A 9067-nucleotide genomic window follows, 5' to 3' on the forward strand; every position below is an offset into this window, starting at 1 on the left:
CCGCTTGATTGGCACCCCATCCACCACCCTAAACATTCACTCCCTTCACCACCGGCGCACTGTGGCTGCAGTGTGTACCATCCACAAGATGCACTGCAGCAACTCGCCAAGGCTTCTTCGACAGCACCTCCCAAACCCGCAACCTCTACCACCTAGAAGGACAAGGGCATCAGGCACATGGGAACAACTCCACCTGCACGTTCCCCTCCAAGTCACACACTATCCCGACTTGGAAATATATCGCGTTCCTTCATCGTCACTGGTCAAAATCCTGGAACTCTCTTCCCAACAGCACTGTGGGAGAACCTTCACCACACGGACTGCAGCGGTTCAAGAAGGCGGCTCACCACCACCTTCTGCAGGGCAATTAGGGATGGGCAATAAATGCTGGCCTCGCATCTGACACACACACACACAAAGCCTGGGAACTACAGACCAGTGAGCCTGACATCTGTAGTGGGTAAGTTGTTAGAGGGTATTCTGAGGGACAGAATCTACAGGCATTTGGAGAGGCAGGGACTAATTAGGAACAGTCAGCATGGTTTTGTGAGAGGAAAATCATGTCTCACGAATTTGATTGAGTTTTTTGAAGGGGTAACCAAGAAGATAGATGAGGGCTGTGCAGTAGACGTGGTCTACATGGACTTCAGCAAAGCATTTGACAAGGTACCGCATGGTAGGTTGTTACATAAGGTTAAATCTCATGGGATCCAAGGTGAGGTAGCCAATTGGATACAAAATTGGCTTGACGACAGAAGACAGAGGGTGGTTGTCGAGGGTTGTTTTTCAAACTGGATGCCTGTGTCCAGCGGTGTGCCTCAGGGATCGGTGCTGGGTCCGCTGTTATTTGTTATTTATATTAATGATTTGGATGAGAATTTAGGAGGCATGGTTAGTAAGTTTGCAGATGACACCAAGATTGGTGGCATTGTGGACAGTGAAGAAGGTTATCTAGAATTGCAACGGGATCTTGATAAATTGGGCCAGTGGGCCGATGAATGGCAGATGGAGTTTAATTTAGATAAATGTGAGGTGATGCATTTTGGTAGATCGAATCGGGCCAGGACCTACTCCGTTAATGGTAGGGCGTTGGGGAGAGTTATAGAACAAAGAGATCTAGGAGTACAGGTTCATAGCTCCTTGAAAGTGGAGTCACAGGTGGATAGGGTGGTGAAGAAGGCATTCAGCATGCTTGGTTTCATTGGTCAGAACATTGAATGCAGGAGTTGGGATGTCTTGTTGAAGTTGTACAGGGCATTGGTGAGGCCACACTTGGAGTACTGTGTACAGTTCTGGTCACCCTATTATAGAAAGGATATTATTAAACTAGAAAGAGTGCAGAAAAGATTTACTAGGATGCTACCGGGACTTGATGGTTTGACTTACAGGGAGAGGTTAGACAGACTGGGACTTTATTCCCTGGAGAGTAGGAGGTTAAGGGGTGATCTTATAGAAGTCTATAAAATAATGAGGGGCATAGATAAGGTCGATAGTCAAAATCTTTTCCCAAAGGTAGGGGAGTCTATAACGAGGGGGCACAGATTTAAGGTGAGAGGGGAGAGATACAAAAGGATCCAGAGGGGCAATTTTTTCACTCAAAGGGTGGTGAGTGTCTGGAACGAGCTGCCAGAGGCAGTAGTAGAGGCGGGTACAATTTTGTCTTTTAAAAAGCATTTGGACAGTTACATGGGGAAGATGGGTATCGAGGGATATGAGCCAAGTGCAGGCAATTGGGACTAGCTTAGTGGTATAAACTGGGCGACATGGACATGTTGGGCCGAAGGGCCTGTTTCCATGTTGTAACTTCTATGATTCTATGATTCTATGATTCTATAATTATAAGTAAAGGTATGCAAACCAAGCTGCTGAGAAATTTGCACAGAGTTCTTGTTTGTTTAATATGGAGTGCACACTTCCGCTTAACACACCATACTTAAGTCTAGAGAGCTGAGGTACAGGTTGGCAAGTGCCATGGCATAGGCACCCCATGGTACGTGCAGGAGTAACCGTATAAAGCTGCAGCTTACTAGCACTGAGCACTAGTAAGTTCCACAGCTTGCTCAGCTAGGAACACTGTCGCCATTCCAGCATTGGCTTGCAGGGTTATCTGGAGCTAAAAGGGAAGACTACCAGCCCCTGTGATAGGTTTATCCCTCTGCTTTCCATTAATAAGAAAGACTGGCTGGTGATCAACAGTGTTCTGGAGTATTGCGGACGTTCATGACTCAGGTATCGAATTACTGAGTCTGCCACGAGGGTTGACTTAGTTCCACTGTGCTATCACTGGGCATGTCACCTTCTAACTATTTCGACCCCAAATATCTCCATTTACCTTGACCCTCCCAGATCATCACTAGTTGGTAATACAAAGGGAAGTAATGCTTCAGTTGTACAGAGCCTTGGTCAGGACCCATCTGGTGTACTGTGTTCAGTTTTGGGCACCACAGCTCAGGAAGGATATATTGGATTTGGAGGGGGTACAGCACAGATTCACCAGAATTATACCAGGGTTTAAAAGGGTTAAATTATGAGGACAAGTTGCATAAATTTGAAGGGTGATCCAATTGAGATGTTTAAAATGGTTAAGGGATTCAATAGAACAGAAAGAGAAACTATTTCCTCTGCTGGGAGAATCCAGAACAAGGGAGCATAATCTTAAGATTAAAGCTAGGCCATTTAGGGGTGAAATCAGGAAGCATTTTTTCATAGAAAGGGTAGTTGAAATCTGGAGCTCTCTTCCCCCCAAAAGGCTGTGGATGCTGGATCAATTGAAATTTTCAAGATTGAGATCAATAGATTTTGTTTGGTATGGGTATCAAGGGATATGGAACAAAGGCAGGTAAATGGAATTGAGGTATAGATCAGCCATGATCTAATTGAATGGCAGAACAAGCTCTACTTCTATACTTATTATGCCCAAGGGCAGCCTAGCCAGTGGCCGGTTCTCAGCTCCTCTGAACCAAATGCTAGGAGATGCACACTCACACGAGACTCTAATCCAGGGTCCCTTCTAGTGCTCCAGGTAAATGTTAAAGATTCCATGGCATTATTCAAAAAAAGTGCAGGAAATTCTCCTGGTATCCTGGCTAACATTCCTCCTTCAACCACTGTCACTTAATAGATTATTTAGTCATTCAGCTCATAGGTGTTGGTGGGTCATTGCTGGTACATGTTGACTTCCTCATTTGCTTGTGTAACACTCACTGCACTCCAAAAAAGGATTTCACTGTGTCACAAACTTTGAGATATTTCAATGTGAAAGGGCACTATATAAATACAAATATTATTTTTAACAGCCCAGAGAAGACACTCCCTCAAATTTTTCTTCTTTGTCATTGGGAAAGTATCTAGTTTCTGTTTCATGAGAATTGATTATTTTCAAAAGATAGTATCTGGTGATGCCCCATTTGGACAAAGGCCTTCATTTGTATGTGGATGATGGAATAACGAGGACGAATGAAAACATCACGTCCACCTCGTTCAGTTGGTCACAATCTTGCTTCTGAGTAAGAAGGTTCTGAGTTCAATCCCCACTCCAATACTCACGTAGGCTTACACTTCAGTGCATTATTGATAGAAGTCCTGAATTGTTGGAGGCCTTGTCTGCCTGTTCAGATGGAAGTTAAAAGATCCTGTGGTATTATTCGAAGAGCAGGAAGAGCTCCTGGCCAAATTCTTCCCTCAACCAACAAAAATTGATTAGTTGGCCATTCATCTCATTGCTCTCTGTGGGACCTCACTGTGCACAAAATGATGGTTGTGTTTGCCTCCATAAAAACAGTCACTGCATTTCAAAGCCGTCCGCTGTATACAAAGCATTTTTTAGACATTTCTGAGAACTAATTAGGTCTCTCTGTCCATTCAAATCCATGGTATACAATTCCCATAAGACAATTCATGGTGTGCTTTTGGAGGTGAATCCTTCCTAAGGATTGATTTTCCCATTATCCTCCACCCCCCCCCCCCCCCCCACTTTAAGGTGGAACTATTCTCATAATAGTACCATTTAATCTTTTTCAGCCTTATGATATATAGCACACTTTCATGTCGTACAATATACAAACTGCATCCAGAAACCTTCTTGCTAAAGCCATTCTAATTTTCATATATCTTGATTTCACATATTAAATTGGCTAAAAGGGTTAAATTATGAGGACAGGTTCCATAGATTAGGCTTGTATTCCCTTGAGTATAGAAGATTAAGGGGTGATCTAATTGCAGTGTTAAGATTAAATGAGTTGATAGGGTAGATGAACTATTTCCTCTGGTGGGGGAGTCTAGAAACACAGGGCATAACCTTAAAACTAGAGCCGGGCCGTCCAGAGGTGCGGTTAGGAAGCACTCCTTCACACAAAGGATAGTGGAAATCTGGAACTCTCTCCCCCAAAAAGCTGTTGAGGCTGGGGGTCAATTGAAAATTTCAAAACTGAGATTAATAAATTTTTGTTCGGCAAGGGTATTAAGGGAAAAGGAATCAAGGTGAGTCGATGGTGTTAAGATACAGATCAGCTACAATTTAATTGAATGGAGGAACAGGCTGAAGGCGCAGAATTGCCTATTCCTTTTCTTATAGTGTTACATAAAAAACATGTCTACAGGTGGTGGTAAGTTTACTGCCCTGCTAGCTCCAGGTGGTACCTGCCCAGCACCCACATACTGATTAATTCTATGTAACCAAAAGACCTGATACTATCCTGTTGTATCATGTATATTGGGGAAATCACTCCAGAATTTCTACAACTTATTCTGGAACATGTTAAGGCCAAATTCAAACCATTTTTTAAACATAGATTCAGAATCTATCTTTAATTTTTTTTTAATGGATTCTTCTCAAGGCATTTGCTCTCCCATCAATTGGGCGAACTTCAAGAAAACAAACAAAATCCATAGGGGTGAAATTCAACTTCGGTGGGGCGCAAAACGGGCGATAGCGGAGCAGCCACCCATTATACGCCCCATCAATTTTCCCGTCCACAATGGGTGTATTATGGGCATCCAATCTGCTACTGCCCTTTTTGCGCTCCCACCAACATTTGTGAGGGGAGTCCAAAACTAGGGGTCATAAATATAAGACAGTCACTAATAAATCCAATAGGGAATTCAGGAGAAACTTCTTTACCCAGAGAGCGGTCAGAATGTGGAACTCGCTGCCGCATGGAATGATTGAGATGAATAGCATAGATGCATTTAGGGGGAAGACAAGTAAATGAGGTATAAAGGAATAGAAGGGTATACAGATAGGGTTAGATGAAGTAGAGTGGGAGGAGGATCCTGTGTAGCATAAACACCGGCATAGACCAGTTGGGCCAAATGGCCTGTTCTATGCTGTACATTCTATGTAATCCATAACCTGATATCTGCACTTGTTTTCACCACCAATGGGAAGTATGATTACTGGTGTTAAATAGCCATGAACAAATTTAAATATTCAAATGCATTTCTCCAATCACCCAACACAAAACAGCTCAGATGAAGACCACGACTACTTCCGGCTGAAGATAAGTCCTTCCACCTGCTCATTGGGAGATAGTCCCTAAGGAGTTTTAATGACGTGATTATGTTTGGCAAATTAACAGTAAATACAAAAAAAAACTTTGGTTGTGTTACAGCTGGGTGATACGTTTCAATGTAACCAGTTATTCCATTTTCAGTGCTGCCATATATTAACATAACAAATTTATGTTGTGGCAACAAATGGTGCTAAGTCAGTGGAGACTCAACAACTAACTTTGTTTGTGATAATGGCACCATGTTTAAATAAAAGAAAGCCTTGAAACATGTTTTCTTATTTCATATATAAAATATTTTTGTATTTATAAAAAAATAACCCCAGGAAAATTCAGGGAGAAAAGAATGCCGCAAAATTCCTCTAGGACCCCTGAAGGCTATAAAACACAATTTCTAGGATAACAATAGCCACGATGTACATTACTCAACATCCCTGCTAATGTTTGCGTACTGCGATATCAGCCTCCTCCGAGAATTTGTCCAGTTCCCTTTCCAATAATTGGGGCAATTATGCACCCACTGCACAAGTTCCAAAGGTCAATGAGCCTTTGGGAAAAGAATCATCCCCTGACATCTAACCTAGTTCTACCTTTACGTAGCTTGTACGTTACGTCCCCAAGTTCTTCCTAACATTTAATTCAAGTAATCTGTCCACATTCTAGTCCCTTCATCATTTTAAATACTTCAATCAAGTCTTCCCGAAGTCTACACTTTTCTAGAATTAAAAAGGCCCAGCTCCCTGAGCCTATCATGATAACCAAGGGTTTTTAAACTAGGTATATTAATCTAGTACTGGTCATGTCTCTGTTAATCTCGGTACTGGTCATGGACCTTTAGAGACTTATGCACCATAACATCCAGATCTCTTTCCCTCTCAACAGGCTTCAATTCAGAGCACAGCATGGTATACACAACTGCCATTAGCCATACCCACATGCATTAAAAAAGGAAAAAGCAGGAACTAAGCGTCACAAAACAGATTTGAAAGTTCTTTATCTGAATGCACGTAGCATTCGTAATAAAATGGACGAGTTAACGGCACAAATAACTACGTATGGCTATGATCTTGTGGCCATTACAGAAACATGGCTGCAGGGTGACAACGACTGGGAATTAAATATGCCAGGGTATTTAACAATCAGGAAGGACAGGCAGGAAGGAAGGGGAGGTGGGGTGGCTATGTTAATAAAGGAAGGAATCACTGTAATACAGAGAAATGATATTGGGACAAAGCATCAAGATAATGAAACAGTTTGGGTGGAGATAAGGAATAATAAGGGAAAAAAACATTAGTGGGCGTAGTATATAGGCCTCCTAATAGTTGCAACTCTGCTGGAAGAAGTATTAATCAGGAGATAGTCGGGGCATGTAATAAGGGAACAGCCATAATTATGGGGGATTTTAATTATCATATTAACTGGACAAATCAAATTGGGCAGAGCAGCCTTGAGGACGAGTTCATTGAGTGCATCAGGGATGGATTTCTTGAGCAGTATGTAACTGATCCTACAAGGGGGCAGGCAACCTTGGACCTGGTCCTGTGTAATGAGTCAGGATTAATTAATAATGTCCTAGTTAAGGATCCCCTTGGAACGAGCGACCACAACATGGTTGAATTCCATATCCAATTAGAGGGTGAGAAGGTTGATTCTCAAACAAGCGTACTGAGCTTGAATAAAGGAGACTATGATGGTATGAGAGCGGAATTGATTAAAGTGGACTGGGAAAATAGATTAAAGGGTAAGACGGTACATGAGCAGTGGTGTTCATTTAGGGAGTTATTTTACAACTTTCAAAATAAATATATTCCACTGAGGAAAAAAGGGTGTAAAAGAAATGACAGCCATCCGTGGCTAAGTAAAGAAATCAAGGATAGTATCCGACTAAAAACAAGGACAAATAAGGTAGCCAAACTTAGTGGGAGGATAGACGATTGGGAATTCTTCAAAAGACAGCAAAAAGTAACTAAAGGATTGATTAAGAAAGGGAAGTTAGATTATGAAAAGAAATTAGCAAAAAATATAAAAACAGATAGCAAGAGTTTCTATAGTTATATAAAAAGAAAAAGGGTGGCTAAGGCAAACATAGGTCCCTTAGAGGATGAGACCGGGAAATTAATGGTGGGAAACATGGAGATGGCAAAAATGCTGAACAAATATTTTGTTTCAGTCTTTACAGTAGAGGACACTAAGAATATCCCAACACTGGACAAACAGGGGACTCTCGGGGGGGAGGAGCTAAATACGATTAAAATCACTCAGGAGATGGTACTCAGTAAAATAATGGGACTCAAGGCGGATAAATCCCCTGGACCTGATGGCTTCCATCCTAGGGTCTTGAGGGAAGTGGCAGTAGGGATTGTGGATGCTTTGGTGATAGTTTTCCAAAATTCCCTGGACTCAGGAGAGGTCCCGGCAGATTGGAAAACTGCTAATGTAACACCGTTATTTAAAAAGGGTAGTAGGCAGAAGGCTGGAAATTATAGGCCAGTTAGCTTAACATCTGTGGTGGGTAAAATTTTGGAGTCTATTATTAAGGAGACAGTAACGGAACATTTAGATAAGCATAATTTAATAGGACAAAGTCAGCATGGCTTTATGAAGGGGAAGTCATGTCTGACAAATTTGCTTGAGTTCTTCGAGGATATAACGTATAGGGTGGATAAAGGGGAACCAGTGGACATAGTGTATTTAGACTTCCAGAAGGCATTCGACAAGGTGCCACATAAAAGATTATTACTTAAGATAAAAAATCACGGGATTGGGGGTAATATTCTGGCATGGGTGGAAGATTGGTTATCGAACAGGAAGCAGAGAGTTGGGATAAATGGTTCATTTTCGGACTGGCAACCAGTAACCAGTGGTGTTCCACAGGGGTCGGTGCTGGGTCCCCAACTCTTTACAATCTATATTAACGATTTGGAGGAGGGGACCGAGTGCAACATATCAAAATTTGCAGATGATACAAAGATGGGAGGGAAAGTAGAGAGTGAGGAGGACATAAAAAACCTGCAAGGGGATATAGACAGGCTGGGTGAGTGGGCGGAGATTTGGCAGATGCAATATAATATTGGAAAATGTGAGGTTATGCACTTTGGCAGGAAAAATCAGAGAGCAAGTTATTTTCTTAATAGCGAGAGACTGGAAAGTACTGCAGTACAAAGGGATCTGGGGGTCCTAGTGCAAGAAAATCAAAAAGTTGGTATGCAGGTGCAGCAGGTGATCAAGAAAGCCAACGGAATGTTGGCTTTTATTGCTAGGGGGATAGAATATAAAAACAAGGAGGTATTGCTGCAGTTATATAAGGTATTGGTGAGACCGCACCTGGAATACTGCATACAGTTTTGGTCTCCATACTTAAGAAAAGACATACTTGCTCTCGAGGCAGTACAAAGAAGGTTCACTCGGTTAATCCCGGGGATGAGGGGGCGGACATATGAGGAGAGGTTGAGTAGATTGGGACTCTACTCATTGGAGTTCAGAAGAATGAGAGGCGATCTTATTGAAACATATAAGATTGTGAAGGGTCTTGATCGGGTGGATGCAGTAAGGATGTTCCC

This window comes from Heptranchias perlo, chromosome 12 (genome assembly GCF_035084215.1).
Source record: "Heptranchias perlo isolate sHepPer1 chromosome 12, sHepPer1.hap1, whole genome shotgun sequence".
In the NCBI taxonomy this organism is placed as follows: domain Eukaryota; kingdom Metazoa; phylum Chordata; class Chondrichthyes; order Hexanchiformes; family Hexanchidae; genus Heptranchias; species Heptranchias perlo.